This window comes from Theropithecus gelada, chromosome 20, assembly GCF_003255815.1.
Source record: "Theropithecus gelada isolate Dixy chromosome 20, Tgel_1.0, whole genome shotgun sequence".
Classification (NCBI taxonomy): domain Eukaryota; kingdom Metazoa; phylum Chordata; class Mammalia; order Primates; family Cercopithecidae; genus Theropithecus; species Theropithecus gelada.
In genome coordinates, this window is record NC_037688.1 from 6,058,336 (window position 1) to 6,077,339 (window position 19,004).

Below are 19,004 nucleotides of genomic sequence, written 5' to 3' on the forward strand. Positions count from 1 at the left end.
CAACAAGTATATGAAATGATGCTCCACATCACATGTCATCACAGAAATGCAAATTTAAAACAGTAAGATACCACCACAGGCCAGGCGCGGTGGCTCATGCCTGTCATTCCCCACTTTGGGAGGCCGAGGTGGGAGAATCTTGAATCACTTGAGGTCAGGAGTGCGAGACCGACCTGGCCAGCATGGCAAAACCCCTTCTCTGCTTAAAAAAAAAAAAAAAAAAGTTAGCCAGGCATGGTGTACGCCTGTAATCCCAGCTACTCAGGAGGCTGAGGCAGGAGAATCACTTGAACCTGGGATGTGGAGGTTGCAATGAGCCGAGATCACACCATTGCACTCCAGCCTGGGCAACAGAGTGAGACTCTGTCCCAAAAAAAAAAAAAAAAAAGAAAAGAAAAGAAAAAGAAAATACCACTACACACCTATAAGAAAAGAACTGCTGAAATCCAGAACAGTGGTACCTCCAAATCCGGCCAAGGATACAAAGCAACAGGAACTCTCATTCATAGCTTGTAGGAATGCAAAATGGTACAGCCAATCTGGAAGACAGTTTGTCAATTTCTTACAAAACTAAAGATACTCTTCACTTTGGGAGGCTAAGACAGATCACTTGAGGTCAGGAGATTGAGGCCAGCCTCGCTGACATGTTGAAACCCTGTCTCTACTAAAAATCCAAAAATTAGCTGGGCATGATGGCAGGCGCCTGTAATCCCAGCTACTCGGGAGGCTGAGGCACAAGAATCACTTCAACCCAGGAGGCAGAAGCTGTAGTGAGCTGAGACTGTGCCACTGTACTCCAGCCTGGGGGACAGACTGAGACTCCGTCTCAAAAAAACAACAACAAAACAACTAAACATACTCTTACTATCTGATCCAGCAATCACATTCCTTGGCATTTACCCAAAGGAGTTAAAAACTCATGGCCACACAAAAACCTGCAAATGGATGTTTATAACAGCTTTATTCAGAATTGCCAAAACTTGGAAGCCAACCAAGACATCCTTCAGTAGGTGAATGGATAAACCAACTGTGGTACATCTAGACAACAGAATATTATGCAGCCCTAAAGAAATGAGTTACCAAGCCATAAAGACGTGGAGGAAACCTAAATGCATATTACTAAGTGAAAGAAACCACTGTGAAAAGGCTACATATTGTAAGAGCCCAGCTACACATATGACAGTCTGGAAAAGGCAAAACTATGGAGACAGTAAAAGTAAAAAGATAAGTGGTTGGGGGTGTGGGGATAAACAGGTGGAGCAGAGGATTTCTAGGGTGGTGAAAGCATTCATGTATGTCATTATATATTTGTCTAAACCCATAAAATGTACGTCACTATAATCTTTGGGTAATAATGGTGTGTCAATGTAGGTTCCTCAATTGTAACAAATGTACCACTTTGACAGGGAATGTTGATAATGGAGGCGGTTACACGCGTGGGGACAGGTGCTACACGCCAAATCTCTTGTCTCTTCCCCTCAATTTGCTATTAACTTAATGCCGCTCTAAAAAATAAAGTCAATTTTAAAAATCTGCATAAGGGGATATATGGGTCTACATCTCAGTATGCAAAAAGACTGGAGGCCAGGCACAGCAGTTCACACCTGTAATTCCAGCACTTTGGGAGGCCGAGGTGGGCGGATTACTGGAGCCCAGGAGTTTGTGAGCAGCCTGGGCAAGATGGCAAGACCTGACTTGGTCTCTACAAAATAATTTTTTTAAAAATTAGCCCAGTGTGGTGGCACATGCCCCTAGTCCCAGCCACTTGTGAGGCTAAGGTGGGAGGATCCTTTGAGCCCAAGAGTTGGAGGCCGCAATAAGCTATGACATCACCACGGCACTCCAGCCTGGGCAACAGAGCGAGACTCTTATCTCAAAAGAAATTAAAAGACCTGAGTGTCATTAGAATATGGACAGTAGTAGGTGAGTAAACAAATATGTACTGAGCACTAGGTACTGAGGATATATATTAAAAACACAATTCTTGCCTTTATGCAGCAGATGTTCTAGTAACTATAGCTATGGGAACTAAATCATTTAAAGTGCATTAGAAATACTGCTATTTTGAAGAATACTATTAAGGATACTTATTGTAAAAAGGAAAATTTCATCTCCATTTTTTTGGGGGTGATGGAAGACTCTGCGGATTTCATATAGATTTTGTTGAAAGAGAGGGCTGTACCAAAAATATCCAGATTTTAACATTTTACAAGGTGAATATGGGAATTCCACAAAATTCTGTAATAAATCTCTTTAAACAAAGAACCTCCAATCTTTAAAAATTGTGTAAATCAACTGGTTAAAAATACAATTTCAGCAGTCTCCTAAAACTTTGCAAATTACTAAACTTTGTTACCCCAGTTATGTAAGATCTGTTTTCAAAACACGATACCCACTGAAAATCCTACTTGTTATGCTATGTCATTACTGACACAGCTAGATAATTTCTTTATAACTCCAATTTAACCTAATTATGCTTTTTAATTACAGATATTAAGAAAGAATATTTCTCTACAGCAATTTTGTAAGAACTTCCCAAAGCTTAGAGGGAACAGATTAATATTTAACAGATGTAAAGTACATTAAAATTGTTTCTGAATTTGTACTCTGTAGAATACTTACCCTGAAAAGTCATCCGTTTCATATCTATTATACGTATTTCAGTTTAAAATATTAAATGTTACTAAATAATGTTGGAAAGATGCCAATAACAAAAAAAACTGTTTGGCATAGTAAACTTTGGGGAACAAATTCTGGATATAATTGCAACTACCCATCCAAGATTACAGAACTCTGTATCTTCATTTAAATTTTCAGAATGAAACACTACACAACCAATTTGTGTAATCCACTTTGAGTCTCACGATCTACCAGTCTGAAGTCCTAACAGCTAACTAAAATCCTCTCCACCATAATTTGAGCCAACATCTCCCAGATAAAATTACCAGACCATTACATTTGCCACCACACTACATTCTGCTCTTCAATAACTTCTAAAAGTGATGGTAACACCATACATACCACCATAGATACACTCAAGTATTCACTGTCCCATTTTTCCAAGTTGGTTAACTCAAGTCCTTGAAAGTGAACTGATCAATAAATCTAAACTAGCTAAAAGGAGACCTCATTTTAATCAATTTGATTTTTTTTAATCACAAAGATATAGCCATTCAAATCCCTGGCCGTAGCAATTTCCAAAATGCCACCATCTCAGCAAGTCTGTTAATTTATCATACAAATATTGTCCTTTTTAACAACAAAATGCACTGAAAGAAAAAACCCAGCACTAAAGATCTGTGACCTGATTTCACAAATTCTGGCCTATGCACTTTCATCATACCAACACATCATGCCAAGATAACCTCGTAAGTTTAGCTCTTTAACAACAGTCTTAACAGTAAACATTTGTTGAGAACTTAGCATGGGCCTGCCACTGCTTTCAGTCCACCTATTGTCATCTCATCAATTCTCAACAGGGCTTGAGGTAGACACTGTCTTTACAAACCCATTTTGCAGATAAGGAAAGCAAAGCACAGAGATGTTAAGTATCTGCCCAAGGTCACAAACCGGTGGAACAGGATTTGACCCAAAGCAGACAGTCGGACTTCACAGCCCGTGCTCTCAACATCCAAGTGCTGAAGAGTTAACAATTTACCCTTGACACCCGCTATAAGCAAAGGTAAATGCTCAACTGCTAGGAAGGGGCAGTCAGAGCACTGTCCTATATCCAGTATCCACGGTCTCTCTGTTTGTTCATGGCCTCTATGACTTTGGCAAAGGAGCTACACAAATCTGATTTTCCGAACACCCAAGCTAGACTTTTCTGAATGTCCGAGCGAACAAATTATGTATCTTTCCAGGAAAGGGCCGAAGGCGAAAAAATACCTACGCATCGGTGAGGCCCAGCTTATTCACTTTCTTAAGTTATAAATTTGGGAGAGTTAAGAAAGGACCCCAAACTACCCGGCAAATGAAGCCTAGGAAATGCCAGGTTTATAATAAGCCAGAGCTTCCCTGGCACGCCGTTCACGCGCTCTCTTCTCTAACGACATAAACAAGGGAGGAGGCTGCATTCTTCCCACTGCACAATGAAGCCTCCGGCCGAAGCGGCAGGAAGAGCGCAGCCCCGTCCGGGACGGCTCCAGCCGGGTGTCGGGGGCAGAGAAACGAGACCGAGGCCGGCCGCGCGGCGCGGTGCGGCCCGGGCCTCCGGGCGCCGTGGGGAGGGAGGGCAGGGCCCCGGCAGCTGCCCGCACTCAGCTGACCTCCGCCATGTTGGCCGCACACCCCGGGACCCTCCACAACAAAGGCCGGCACGAGGGCGCGGGGCGCGCCGGGCGCCACCCCCGGCCGGGCCCGCCTCCCGGGCGCGCGGGGGCCGGGCCGCCGCCGAGGCCCTTCCCCCGCCCTCCGCCCGGCCGCGCGGGGCAGACCCTCACCGCCACCCCGCCGGGCCCGGGGCTCCGGGGGCGGGGGCGAGCCGGCTCGCGGAGGCTGCGGGCAGGGGAGGGGCGGGGGGCGGCGCTCGACCGGGCGGCCCGGCTACGGCCGAGACAAAGGCGCCGCCGTGCCGACTACTGCCCGCGCCCTGGCCGGGCCGACCTTCCCGCCCTCCGCCATTACCGGGCCTGGGCGCCCGCCTCCCGGAGAGCCCCTCGCCGCCGGCTCCTCCCTCAGGCCGGGCCCCACTTACCTGTGGGCGGAGAGCGCGCCTCGGACCCCGGTCCTGGCACCAACGCGCTCCGTCGCCAACCCCCGCCACCGCGGGCAGCGCCACCGCCTCTTCCCGGCGCCGAGACCGACGGGACACTCTGGGCCGCCGCCGCCTCTCGAGAGCGCGCCCCGCAACGGCCGCCCCGGCTCCCCCCTGGCCGCCGCCGCCGCCGCCGTTTCGCGCGTCCTCGAGCCCGCCGCGCGTCCCCGCTAAATACCACACACTGCGGCGGCGGCCATGAGGAGGCGCGGCCCCGCGCGTTGGGAGCCTGGGGGCGGGGCTTCCGCGAACGCGCGGGCGCGCGGGCGCGCAGGCGCACAGGCGTTGGCGCGGCCGGCGGCGGTCTCCGCGGGTGTCGCTGTGTGGGTCTGCAAGGGCAGCGGTAGGTGTGGGGGCTACTCGGCTACCGTTGCTGCGCCCGTGCACCGCGCGTTCAACAGATCCTGGCCCGTGGCACTCTGGCCCGCGAGAAGCTAGCTCTTGCCCGCCGGATCAGGGCGGCTTCTCCCGCGGCGCTTTGTTCCGGGGCCGCGTGACCCCTGGCTCCGGCCGGAGGGGTCGCCCAGAGGGATGAGAGCCCCAGGCTGGCCGCCGTTGCGGCCTCGTGCACCCCCGCCCTGTTTTGTCTGCTGATTTCGCCCGCGCCTGCACGGATCCTTCCCAGCTCCACTCAGTCCCAAAGAGAAAGCGGCTGCCCTGGCCACCAACCGGGACCCCACCCCTAGGGAAATTCCCAGCCTCTCCCGTGGTTGAGCCGCTCTTCAGCAACAGCGGGACGAGCTTCAAAAGCTTGTTTCAGCCAAAAAGTGGGTAATGGGAGAAGCACGCCTTTTCCTCTGTGTCCATCCTCATCTAGAAAGTCCCTGATTAGGGACTCTGCGTTCCACTTCTTGAAATAAAAGGAAAACGTCACTTGCAATTCTTTGATGGGTGCTATGAGCAGAAGCAAGCATCTGAGACATTTACAAGGCCTGATTGGATTTCCATGTAAGAGCCATTAAAATGGTATTCTGGCCGGGCGCGGTGGCTCACGCCTGTAATCCCAGCACTTAGGACGCCGAGACTGGTGGATTACCTGAGGTCAGGAGTTCGAGACCAGCCTGGCCAACATGGTGAACTCTTAGCGGGGTGTGGTGGTACGCGCCTGTAGTCCCAGCTACTCGGGAGGCAGAGTCAGGAGAATCGCTTGAACCCGGGAGGCAGAGGTTGCAGTGAGCCAAGATCGCGCCACTGCACTCCAGCCTAGCTACAGAGCAAGACTCCGACTCAAAGATAATAATAATATGGTGTTCTGTGTGAAAACTAAAAAAAGTTACTCTTTATATGGGATTTTAGAAACGAGGGACTCGTCTCCTCCTCATCACCTCCAAGCTCCCCACCATCAGCAAATCTCTTTCGGTAGGAAGTTTTTAAGCAAGTGCTCCACTGAGAACATAAGTTTCAGCAGAAAAAAATTATCCTAGGTACTAACACAAGCTGTTAATTTCCGGCTTCCCTCAGCAAATTGGTAGTCTGCGACTGTTGATACTTCTGACTCTCTTCTCAGTCTAATAATACTTTGCTTATTGTGGCTGCTCTTTTCCTCTGGGACCATTAGCAGATCCAAACAATGTTTCTTGAAGTTGGGAAAGTAAAGAAACGCTCTTAGCCGCAAGCGTCATACACTACTAATATGCTGGTCCCCAAAGTCCAAAAGTCAGTTAAAGAACTTGGGTGAGTTATATAGGTCCATATAGTTTTCGATCGCGCTATCATTCATTTTTGCAACAACCAATATTTTCAGAGGGAGCCTAAGATGTTCTGTATACACTGTGCCCGTCATGGAGCTGACCAAAAGTGAGGAAGACATTTATGTATTCGTTCGTTTATTCAGGCAGACACAATGCTAGGTTCTGGAAATACGGAGCTGCTAGTTCTGAACTCAAACCACATACAGTACAACTCAGTGGTGGACACAAACAATCTCATAAGTAAATGTACCACTACAGTGTGAAAAAATTGCAAAAGAAAAAAAGGTGTCTGGTACTAAGAAGGTGTATAATAGGACAAGTATATAATAGGATAAGTGACTGAGTAAGGACGTGAAGGATTAGGGATTATAAGGAATGAACTGGTTCAGGCAAGGCATGGTAGTTCATGCCCATAATCCCAGCACTTTGGGAGGCCAAGGAGTCGATTGACACCAAGAGTTTGAGAACAACCTGGGCAACACAGCAAGACCCAATTTCTACAAAAAATAAAAATATTAGGGAGCTGGGCATGGTCACTCACGCCTGTAATCCCAGCACTTTGGAGGCCAAGGTGGGCAAATCACCTGAGTTCAGGAGTTTAAGGCCAGCCTGACCAACATGGTGAATCCCCATCTGTACTAAAAATACAAAATATTAGCTGGGTGTGGTGGCAGGTGCCTGTAATCCCAGCTGCTTGGGAGGCTGAGGCAGGAGAATCACCTGAACCTCCCAGCTACTTGGTTGCAGTGAGCTGAGATTGCACCACTGCACTCCAGCCTGGGCAACAAGAACAAAACTCCATCTCAAAAAAAAAAAAAAAAAAATATATATATATATATATATATATATATATATATATACACACACCAGGCACGGTGGTACACACCTGTAGTCCCAGCACTCAGGAGGCTGAAGTGGGAGGGTCACTTGAGCCTAGGAGTTGGAGGTTGCTATGAACTGTGATTACATCACTGCACTCCAGCCTGGGCAACAGAGCCAGATTCTATCTCTAAAAAAGAAAGGAAGGAAAATAACTTTCCTTTTGAGGGGGTAGTAGAAAGTGGAGTACCTGAATAAGGCAAAAAACATTTCAGAAGAAAACTTGGTGTGGTAAGAAGACTACTCAATTCTAGAAACAAAAAAATCACCCTCTTGCAGAGTTTTTTCTTGGGGAGAAGGGTTGGGGAAGGGATTGAGAGGGCTAAGGCACTGGGATGTGGTGTAGACCATAGTGCTGAAGAAGCCAGTGGGGTGCAGAGTGCTAGGCTCTGTGGGCCAAGTTACGGAAGGGAGCATCTGTATCTGGCTGGTAAAGCCAAGAAAGGATTTGCTGAAGCAATAAAGTTTGAACTGGGTCTTGGCTAAGGAGTAGGAGTTTTCCAGATGAAGATGGAAAGGCTTTCCAAGCAGAAGGGATAGTCACTAAAGAGAATGGTGTGTCCAAGACTGAATGGACATGGGAGGGAGGAAAGACTGGCCACAGCTGGAGCAGGATCCCCCAACTCAGGAAGGAGGTTACAGGTCACTGCCCTTTGGGAGCTGGTTATGTGCTCCATGCAGGCAGGTTTTGTGGAGTCATATGGAGCATAGAGTGCCTAATGTAAATAAATGCCTTGAGAAAAAACTAGAAGTTATTTTATTTTTGTCTTAGAGACAGGATTTTGCTCTGTTACCCAAGCTGGAGTGCCGTGACACAATCAAAGCTCACTACAAGGCTGGGAGCAGTGGCTCACACCCACAATCCCAGCACTTTGGGAGACCAAGGTGGGCTGATTACTTGAGGTCAGGAGTTCAGGACCAGCCTGGCCAACATGGCCAAACCCCATCTCTCCTAAAAATACAAAAATTAGCTGGGCATGGTGGTGCATGCCTGTAATCCCAGCTACTCGGGAGGCTGAGGCATGAGAATTGCTTGAGCCCAGGAGGCAGAGGTTGCAGTGAGCCGAAACTGTGCCACTGCACTCCAGCCTGGGCGACAGAGCAAAATCTGTCTCAAAAAAAAAAAAAGTTTTTTAAAAGCTTACTGCAGCCTTAAACTCCTGGATTGAAGCGATTCTCCCACCTCAGCCTTCCAAGTAGCTGGGACTGCAGGCATGTGCCGTGACACCAGGATAACTTTCAACTTTTTGTAGAGATGGGGGTTCTTGCTGTATTGCCCAGGCTGGTCTCAAATTCCTGGCTTCAAGTAATCCTCCTGCCTCGGCCTCCCAAAGTCAAAGTGATGGGATTATAGGCGTGAGCCAACATGCCTGGTCCCCAGGGTTCATTTTAGAGCTGGCATTTTGAGCTTTGTCAATTTCAATTAAGGCATAACTAGACTTTACAAGATGGAATTATGTGATATACTTTTTAAGCAATAAGATAGACTCTGATCTAAACAAACTGCTAGGCAAAATTTAGAAATTTAGCCATGTGTGGTGGTGCATGCCTGTTGTCCTAGCCACCCTGGAGGCTGCAGCAAGAGGATCACTTGAGCCCAGGAGTTTGAGGCTGCAGTGAACTATGATCACATCACTACACTCCAGCCTAGGCAACAGAATGAGACCTTGTCTCTTAAATAAATAGGCTGAGTGAGGTGGCTCATGCCTGTAATCCCAGCACTTTGGGAGGCCAAGGCAGGCAGATCACTAGAGGCCAGGAGTTTGAGACCAGCCTGACCATCATAGGGAAACCCCATCTCTACTAAAAATACAAAAAATTAGCTGGGCATGGTGGTGCACACTTGTAATCCTTGGGAGACTACTTGGGAGACTGAAGCAAGAGAATCACCTGAACCCAGGAGGCAGAGGTTGCAGAGAGCCAAGATCAAGCTATTGGACTCCAGCCTAGGCAACAGAGCGAGACTCTGTCTCCAAATAAATAAATAAATAGGCATGAAGCAAACATGTGACACATACAAAAGTGTAGATAAACTTAACATTTAGTGGCATCTCCTCTTACCAGTTAAGTTCTAAACTTTACCCAAAGAATGAAAAAATAGGCTGGGCGCGGTGGCTCACGCCTGTAATCCCAGCACTGTGGGAGGCCAAGGCGGGTGGATCACCTGAGGTCAGGAGTTCAAGACTAGCCTGACCAACATAGTGAAACCCTGTCTCTTCTAAAAATACAAAAAGTAGCCGGGCATGTTGGCAGGCGCCTGTAATCCCAGCTACTCAGAAAGCTGAGGCAGGAGAATCACTTGAACTCGGGAGGCAGGGGTTACAGTGAGCCGAGATGGTGCCATTATACTCCAGTCTGGGCGACAAGAGTGAAACTCCGTCTCAAAAAAAGAAAAAAAAATCCCCTTTGAAAATCTTTTCAATTGCCCATAAATTATAGTATACCTAATTTTGTTTATAAAATCCCATACTGGACTGGGTATGGTGGCTCAAGCCTGTAATCCCAGCGCTTTGGAAGGCCAAGAGGGTGGATCACCTGAGTTCAGGAGTTCGAGAGCAGCCTGGCCAACGTGGTGAAACCCCGTCTCTACTAAGAATACAAAAATTAGCCGAGCACAGTGGCACACACCTGTAATCCCAGCTACCTCGGAGACTGAGGCAGCAGAATCACTTGAACCCGGGAGGTGGAGGTTGCAGTGAGGCAGAGATCATGCCATTTCACTCCAGTCTAGGCAACAGAGCGAGACTCTGTCTCAAACAAATAAAGATAAAAATAGAAAAATCCCATACTGGGCACATATGTACAAATTCCCAGTGTATGATAAAGTTTATATGTGCAAAACACTAGTTACAGTATTCCTAATTACACGATTTAAACTGCAATTTTACTTTCATGTTTTTGGAGAGAAGTTATAGCTCCTCAATACATGGGAAGGTCAACAGAGTTTGGTTCACTTCAGTTTGGAGGTAAATTTTACATTTTCACAGGCTATGTGCTGGACATAGCCATGTGGCCTTGACCTGGTTGCGAAGGGCAGAGGAGTTCTGTCCTGGCCCTAAAAGGCTCCTGGGGAGGAGCAGCTCTGGGGTGAGATGTGTTTCTCGCCCCCAGAACCCCTGGGCCTCTCTGCAAGCAGTGAAATGGACATGGACTAAGAGAGAACTTGCCAACATGGCTATTAAAGTTCTAAATACCCGGCTTTGCCAAAGTCAGATTTTGTCCTCCTTATCCCCCATCCCTTCCTCTACCCGACAGTATTTGTCCATCTGAAAATAACAGTCTCTCTCTGGCCCACTGCTGACAGTCGAGGAGTTACCTTATAATATAGTGGATTCTCTTAAACTGCAGGGATGCCCAGGACACAGTGTCCCCTGAGGATGCCGCACACCGGTCTTGAAGTGCTGGATTGTTGATGTCAGGCACCCAGAAGCAACTTCTGCCTCTGGAATTCTCAAACTTGCTTTTCTTGGCTTAGTTTGTGCCTGCTCTCCTCTAGAAGAGTCCCAATTACTTCTTACTTTCCCCACTTCCCTTTTATACAAAACAAATCTAATCGGGTTAATTTCATCTCTGAGAATTCCTACCTGGATTTGGGTGGGGCTCAATCTGATTTAGTTAATTCTGGGTGGTAGCTATGGGTGGGACATGAACATCACCATTATAAATTTGATTTACCCCCCTCTCAAAAAAAATGTACCTACCATTTGAAAGAAAATAGCCCCACTATGGGGGTAACTAAACACCTTTTCTGAACAGGGAGGTGACTCTGCTTCCTTGACAGTTTATCTATAGAAAAGCGTTTTGTAAACTGTAAAGCCAATCCAAATAATCTTCTAATTGATGGGATTTCAGGAACAGTGACAAATATTTTCAGGCCACATCTGGATAGGGAGCCTTCCTGGTCCCCTCAAATCACATCAAATGGCAATTCCACGTACTCCAATGGAACATAACACTCTGGTCCTGTGTCTGGCCCGTAGTTAAGGTACCAGTGATGTAAATTACTTTCCTCTTATGAATAAAACAGGCACTGGCCAGGCACGGTGGCTCACACCTGTAATCCCAGCACTTTGGGAGGCCAAGGCAAGAGGATTGCTTGAGGCCCAGAAGTTCCAGACCAACCTAAGAACATAGCAAGACCCCGTCCCTATAAAAAGTTTAAAAATTAGCCTGGCGTGGTGGTGTGCACCTGTAATCCTAGCTAATCAGGAGGCCAAGATGAGAGGATTGCTTGAGCCTGGGGATTTGAGGCTATGGTGAGCCGTGATTGTGCCCCTGCACTCCCAACTGGGTGACAGAGGGAGACTCCATCTCTAAAAACATAAAAATAAATGAAACAGGCACTGATGAGAGTACCTTTATTTGGGGGTTTTGCTATGAATTTATATTAAATTGATATTTATTTCTTTATTTTGCAATCTCAGCTCACTGCAACCTCCACCTTCTGGGTTTGAGTGATTCTTATACCTCAGCCTCTCAGATAACGCTGTCAAAGTTGGCTGAACTACTTAAGACTGTACAGATGATTTCCAAGTATCTTCATGTCAATACAGTTATTTTACAATAGACCAATTCACAAGACCAAACCTATCTATTGAATCACTGATGGGCTGTGTTTGTTTCCAGGCAATCATAGATGTCTCTTGCCCAGGAAACTACAGCTATCTCCTCTTACATTAAACCACTGATACCCGTTTGTCACTCAGCTTAGGTGGATAGGTCTCGAAACACATTAGCATTCCCTTCCAAGCCTTGCTCTGCTGGTAGCCAGAGAGCCTTTTTCAGCCTGGAAACTAGAAGGCGGTTCCTGCCTCCCACATAGATTCCTATAAGCTTTGCAAAGGAAAGCAGGTCCCCAACTTGTCCGATATGCCTAAAGCAGAGCAGAAGCAATGTTTTCTTTATCAGACACACCTGTTGCCAGTCACTGTCTAAGGTTGGTGAATGTGTTAAACAGTATCCCAAACAAATCTCCTGGACATGGTGGAGAAGGTAGAGATACAACATGAGCATCAAAGAATGAAACTGGAAGTAGCTGAAGCAAGTTCCCAGAAGTCCAAGTGGTTGGGAAATGCATTCGCCCATACTGTAGTTTTCCTTCAATATAATCAAGTTTCTTCAGGAAAAAGGTTATGTGCTAGGCATCACATTTTTCAAGAAGTTAGAGCTGGGCACGGTGGCTCATGTCTGTAATCCCAGCACTTTAGGAGGCCAATGTCTTCAGATCACCTGAGGTAAGGAGTTCAAGACCAGTCTGGCCAATATGGTGGAACTCCGTCTCTATTAAAACTACAAAAATTAGCCAGGTGTGGTGGTGGGTGCCTGTAATCTCAGCTATTCGGGAGGCTGAGGCAGGAGAATCACTTGAACCCCGGAGGTGGAGGTTGCAGTGAGCAGAAATCACACCACTGCACTCCAGCCTGGGTGACAGAGCAAAACCCTTGTCTCAAAAAAAAAAAAAAATTAGAAAACCATTCAGGTTTTTATGTAGCTGGTGGAAGTAGGTGATACTGACAATTACTTTACAGTAATTGTTGTTCTTGAGTTCATTGGAATGCAGTAATAACTGTACAGTGCATTAAGTACAACCCCTGCCTCATGCCCAACCCACAGATGCTCATTTCCATGGATCCAAATCTTTTCTTTACACGTGTCAGAATTTAGCCTTTTTTTTTTTTTTTTTTTTTTTTCCTGAGACAGAGTCTTACTCTGTCACCCAGGTTGGAATGCATTGGTGCGATCTTGGCTCAATGCAACCTCTGCCTCCCAGGCTCAAGCAATCCTCCCACCTCAGCCTCCTGAGTAGCTGGAAACACAGGTGCATGCCACTGTGCCCAGCTAATTTTTTTGTATTTTTGGTGGAGACAGGGTTTCACTATGTTGCCCAGGCTGGTCTCAAACTCCTGAGCTCAAGTCATCTGCCCACCTCGGCCTCCCCAAGTGCCGGGATTATAGGCATGAACTACTGTGCCCGGCCTTAGCCAGTTTTAAAAATTAAGTATTTGTTGGACTCCTATGACATAGCAATAAGTAGAATAAGCCCCTGGAGGGCAGGGTGCATGTCTGTATTTCCATCTATGCCTAGTACAGTGGCTGACACATAAAGAGCCCTCAACATTTTCGTTGAGCAAATGAAGAAATATTAAACAAGGACCATGCCCTTAACTATCACCGTCTATGGAATCTGTTTCCAGTTTCTCTTTTACATCCTTTCATTCATTGTTAGTAGATACTTGACTTTCTTTCCAAATTATCTTGGAGAAACTAGCATTTAGAAACATTTAGCATTCAAGAAATGCTTAACACACGCACAAGTTTATGAATTACTTAATTTAATACTAATAAATATATGAAGTGAGCACTGGTATCCCATTTTACAGATGAGGAAATGGAAACTCAAAGGGTAAAGAACTCTCCCATGGCACGTACTAATAAGTGGAGGTGTGGAAGTTAACATCCAGGTCCGTCTGGCTCCAGAGCCTTTGCTCCTTGCTCATTCATTGTGTCTTACAGCTAAGGAGAAACATGATCTGTGATTCATATTTATCTAGGTGGGCTTACACATGAATCTGCAGGGTCCTTGAGTCCTTTATGAGAATTTGTCAATTCAGGGTTTTCATTTTAATGAATTTTAGAAGGATGAATTAAAGTATATTTTAAGTTATCTAAACAACTACCTACAACGCACTGTTAATGAAAAAATGGCCAGGTGCGGTGGCTCATGCCTGTAATCCCAGCACTTTGGGAGGCCGAGGCAGGTGGATCACCTGAGGTCAGGAGTTTGAGACCAACCTGGCCAACATGGCGAAACCCCGTCTCTACTAAAAATACAAAAATTAGCCAGGTGTGGTGGTGGCAGGCACCTGTAACCCCAGCTACTTGGGAGGCTAAGGCAGGAGAATTGCTTGAATCCAGGGGGCAGAGGTTGCAGTGAGCAGAGATCGTGCCACTTTACTCCAGCCTGGGTGAAAGAGCAAAACTCTGTCTCAAAAAAAAAAAAAAAGAACACACACACACACACACACACAAAGTTATAACGCTTAGAGTACAGTGGTGACCACTAGAAGCATTAAAGCTGTAATGGTTAAAGGGGTTATTTCTGGCAAAAAAAAAAAAAAAAAAAGTACTAGGAAAGGGAAACTAAGTGGAGTTGGGGTAGAGAAAAGGGAGAAAGTTGTTTTTTGTTTGTTTGTTTGTTTGTTTGTTTTTGAGATAGGATCTTGCCCCATCACCCAGGCTAGAGTGCGGTGGTGCGATCAGAGCTTACTGCAGCATCAACCTCCTGGGCTCAAGCGATCCTCCTGCCGCAGCTTTCAAAATAGCCACCACACCCAGGTAATTTTTGCATTTTTTGTAGAGATGGGGTTTCACCATGTTGCCCAGGCTGGTCTCGAACTCCTAGGCTCAAGCAATCCACCCACCTACACCTCCCTAAATGCTGGGATTACAGGCGTGAGCCACCGCGGCCAGTCTAAAGTATGTGTGATATTTGAATAAGAAAGTAGGCTCGAGGCTGGGCGAGGTGGCTCACGCCTGTGATCCCAGGACTTTGGGAGGCCTAGGTGGGCGGATCACTTGAGGTCAGGAGAAATCCTGTCTCTACTAAAAATACAACAACAAAAAAATTAGCTGGGCCTGATGGCACACTTCTGTAGTCCCAGTTACTCAGAAGGCTGAGGCAGGAGAATCACTTGAACCTGGGAGGTAGAGAGGTTGCTGACCTGAGATCGCACCACTGCACTCCAGACTAGTTGACAAAGCAAGACTTGGTCTTAAAAAGAAAAATAAAAATGTCTGTCTGGGCACGGTGACTCATGCCTATAATCCCAGCACTTTGGGAGACTGAGGCGGGCGGATCACCTAAGGTCGAGAGTTCGAGACCAGCCTGACCAACATGGGGAAATCCTGTCTTTACTAAAAATACAGAATTAGCTGGGCATGGTGGCACATGCCTGTAATCCCAGCTACTTGGGAAGCTGAGGCAGGAGAATCACTTGAACCTGGGAGGCAGAGGTTGCAGTGAGCCAAGATCTTGCCACTGCACTCCAGCCTGGGCAACATGGGTGAGACTCGGTCTCAAAAAAAAAAAAAAAAAAAAGTCTACAACCTAACCCCCAGAACCTGTGAATGAGTTACTTTACGTGGCAAAAAGGATTTAGCATATGTGATTGAGTTAAGGATTTTGAGATGAAGACATTATCCTGGACTATCCCATGGGCCAAGAGATAGAAGATGTGATAACAAGAGGTCTGAGCCAGGCTCAGTGGCTCACACCTATAATCCCTTTGGAGGCCAAGGCAGGAGAAGCACTTGAGCCCAGGAGTTTGACACCAGCCTGGGCAACATAGCAAGACTCTTATCTCAACAAACAACAACAACAAAAGCAGAGGTCAGAGAGACCCAGAAAGGGGCCATGAGCCATGGAATGCAGGAGGCCACTAGAAAACTGAAAAGGCAAGGAAACAGATTCTTTCCCTGGAGCATCCAGATGGGGTCAGCCCAGCCAACACCTTGATGTTAGCCCCATAAGACTAATTTTAGACTTCTCACCTCTGGAACTGTAATATAATACATATGTGTTGTGTTAACCCACTAAGTTTGCGGTAATTTGTTATAGCAGCGATAGGAAACTAGTACAGACACAAAACAAAGTGTAAATCCTCAGTCAATGTAGAGTGAAAGAGAGGTGAGGGGCAGCTATGGACAGCACCCTTCCAAATATCACCGAATATCTGCAAACAAAGCCAAAATATCCCTGGGTAAACCAACAAAGTGGAGGCAGAAATCTGTCTGGATTGTTTGTTAAGTTGTATTAAGACAGAAGAGGCCATGGAAACTCACTGAACTTGGTATTTACATGTATACAATCTCAGTCTTCATCCCTTGATCCTATTGAAAGAAAGCAAATACCTGTCTGCTAGTTATGGTGAAACTGTCCCTACACAGTGAAGCAACTGATTCTTAATAACTGTCTCCACTGACTGTGGTAATCAGTGAGAAACAGCTTCTCCCAGTTCATTCATTCCTTTTTTTTTTTTTTTTTTTTTTTGAGATGGAGTCTCACTCTGTCACCCAGGCTGGAGTGCAGTGACCCGATCTCGGCTCACTGCAACCTTGGCCTCCCAGGTTCTAGTGATTCTCCTGCCTCAGCTTCCTGAGTAGCTGGGACTATAGGGGCCCACTGCCACACCTAGCTAATTTTTGTATTTTTAGTAGGGACAGGGTTTTGCCATGTTGGCCAGGCCAGTCTCCAACTCCTGACCTCAGGTGATTCACCTGCCTTGGCCTCCCAAAGTGTTGGGATTACGGGGGTGAGCCACTGCACCCAGCATTTTTTTTATTTAGAGACAAAGTCTCACTCTATTGCTCAGGATGGACTCAAACTCAGTGGTTCAAGTGATACTCCTGTCTCAGCCTCCCTAAATGCTGGGATTATAGGCATGAGCCACCGCACCCAGCCCCCAGTTCATTTCTTAATCAAGAGAAATATTGATTAACCCAATTGACTTTCCAGCATGTATACTGTGTATCTGTATTCATAGACATATTTCTCTTTTCTTCCTCTTAATAAAAATGTAGCTCTCAAAGATATCCTGAAAATAGTGCTCAGGCTTACAACATTACAGCTTTAATGAGCCAAGAACTCTATTTTTTCCCTATTACACAGAACAATAATTCTCAACAGCTTAAATTTTCAAAGTACTTCACAGGCATTTAATTAATCCTCTCCATTGCCAGAGAGAAGGAAACTGATATTCATAGCATCTCATCCTGACATCCTTTAATTTGGCAAGACTTCTGCTGGCTTTGAAAACAGCGTCTGAACCACTGAGGTTATTTGGGCCACCATTGCTTAATCGGGCCTTCTTACCTAACGAAACCTGGTCATCAAAGCAGTTTAAATTGCCATCCCATCAGCACTTTACATGGGGCAGAGGGAGCTACTTTGAGCCTGGAAGAGAAATGACAGTGATTCCCTCAGAGAAATGACAAAGCTCATCTGTGCGGAGCCTGTGAGATGAAGCTTGTGATTAAGGCCTATTGCCAATTGCATCAGAGCCTGATTCACTCGGTGTAACTGGGGCATGATGTGTATCGCGAGGCCCTTCTCAGAACCCTGCTCTCCTGAGGATCGGAGAGAATCAGCAGTTGAATTTCACTGTGTTCTTTGCTGAGCCTCTCCTGTGTGTGGGAAGCTCTAGGAAGCCCTACTTTTCTCTCTTTTCAGACCTGCTTCCTGCGGAAGGCATAACTAAGACTAGTCATGCCACCTCGATCACCAAACAGGATTCTCCTCCAGCTGTGCCCCAGAGGCACAGCATTTCCCTTCACAGCCTCCTGACACCCCCATCCAGACCTACTCCATTTATTTTTTATTTTGGTGGGGGGTGGGGGGCAATACTTCATTCCGTTAACTAGAACGAGTAACACACCAGACCCATTCCATTTACTGCAATTCAACAAGCCAATCTCTTCCCACTCCATTGTGTCAGTTACACAGTGGCTGGATGACGTCATACCCTGTGTTCAATTCCAAGAAACAACCTCGAGAGATGCTTCCTGAGTGCTTGCTATATGCCAGGCACTGAGGGATCCTGAGTGAAGGTGCCACACCTCAAGAAGCTTGGTTTTAAGTAAGATAAATAGCAAAAAATAACTAGAATACAAGTAAAATGATGGTGGCACAAACAAGCTATTACTGAGAGAACACGGCACAAGGAGAAGGGAGAGAGAAGGGAAAATACCATTTATGAGGGGTAGGGAAGATCATTGAATAATTTTTTTTTTTTGAGACAAGGTCTTGCTCTGTCGCCCAGGCTGGAGTATAATGGCATAATCTTGGCCCACTGCAACCTCCACCTTCCGGGTTCAATTGCTTCTCGGGCCTCAGCTTCCCAAGTAGCTGGAATTACAGGCATGCGCTGTGATGCCCGGCTGATTTTTGGATTTTTTATAGAGATGGGGTTTCGCTATGTTGGCCAGGCTGGTCTCGAACTCAGACCTCAAGTGTTCTGCCTGCATCGGTCTCCCAAAGTGCTGGGATTACAGGCACGAGCCACTTATAATTTTTAAGAGGTGGCATTTGATATGGTCCTTCAAGGATGTGCTTTTGTTTCTTTTTATTATTTTTCAAATTTTAAATTCTTTTTTTGAAACAGGGTCTCACTCTGACATCTAGGCTAGAGTGCAGTGGCACTGTCTCAGCCCATTGTAACCTCTGCCTCCCAGGCTCAAGAGATTCTCTCACCTCAGCCGCCGAGTAGCTGAGATTACAGGCATGCGCCACCACACGTGGCTAATTTTTTTGTTTTTGGTGGAGACAGGGTTTTGCCATGTTACTCAGGCTGGTCTAGAACTCCTGACCTCAAGCGATCCTCGTGCCTCAGCCTCCCAAAGGAATGAGCCACTGTGCCCAGCCAGGATATGCTTTTAATGAGCACAACGGGAGGGTATATTCTAGATAGAGGAACTAGAGAATGTGCGGGGTCTGTATTTGGGGAAGTGGAAGCCCGCTTTGACTGGGGCCTGGAGGAGACACAGCTGGACAACTAGGTTGAACCAGATTGTAGAGTTTTATGCACAGTAAACATTTATGACTGCATTGCCCAACTTGGTTATTCTTGAGCCACTGTTAGACTATTCTATTGACCCACAAATCATTTGTATTCTTCCTTTAC

General features: G+C 46.5%; 1 protein-coding gene across 3 annotated transcripts in view; it reads right to left on the reverse strand.

Moving 5' to 3' along the window:
• Window positions 1-17,273, reverse strand: part of SIAH1 (siah E3 ubiquitin protein ligase 1) — a 37,214-nt gene extending 19,941 nt beyond the window's left edge. The window contains exons 1-2 of one of the 3 annotated variants that reach the window (XM_025369578.1): window positions 17,198-17,273; window positions 10,643-10,857 (exon numbers count right to left, since the gene is read on the reverse strand). The gene's annotated coding sequence lies outside the window, so the exon portion shown is untranslated. Of the gene's footprint in view, window positions 1-3,888; window positions 4,318-4,696; window positions 4,938-10,642; window positions 10,858-17,197 lie in introns of those variants that run through there. The other 2 variants (XM_025369576.1, XM_025369579.1) reach the window with 2 other exon arrangements.
• Between the last annotated feature and the right edge of the window lie 1,731 nt (window positions 17,274-19,004).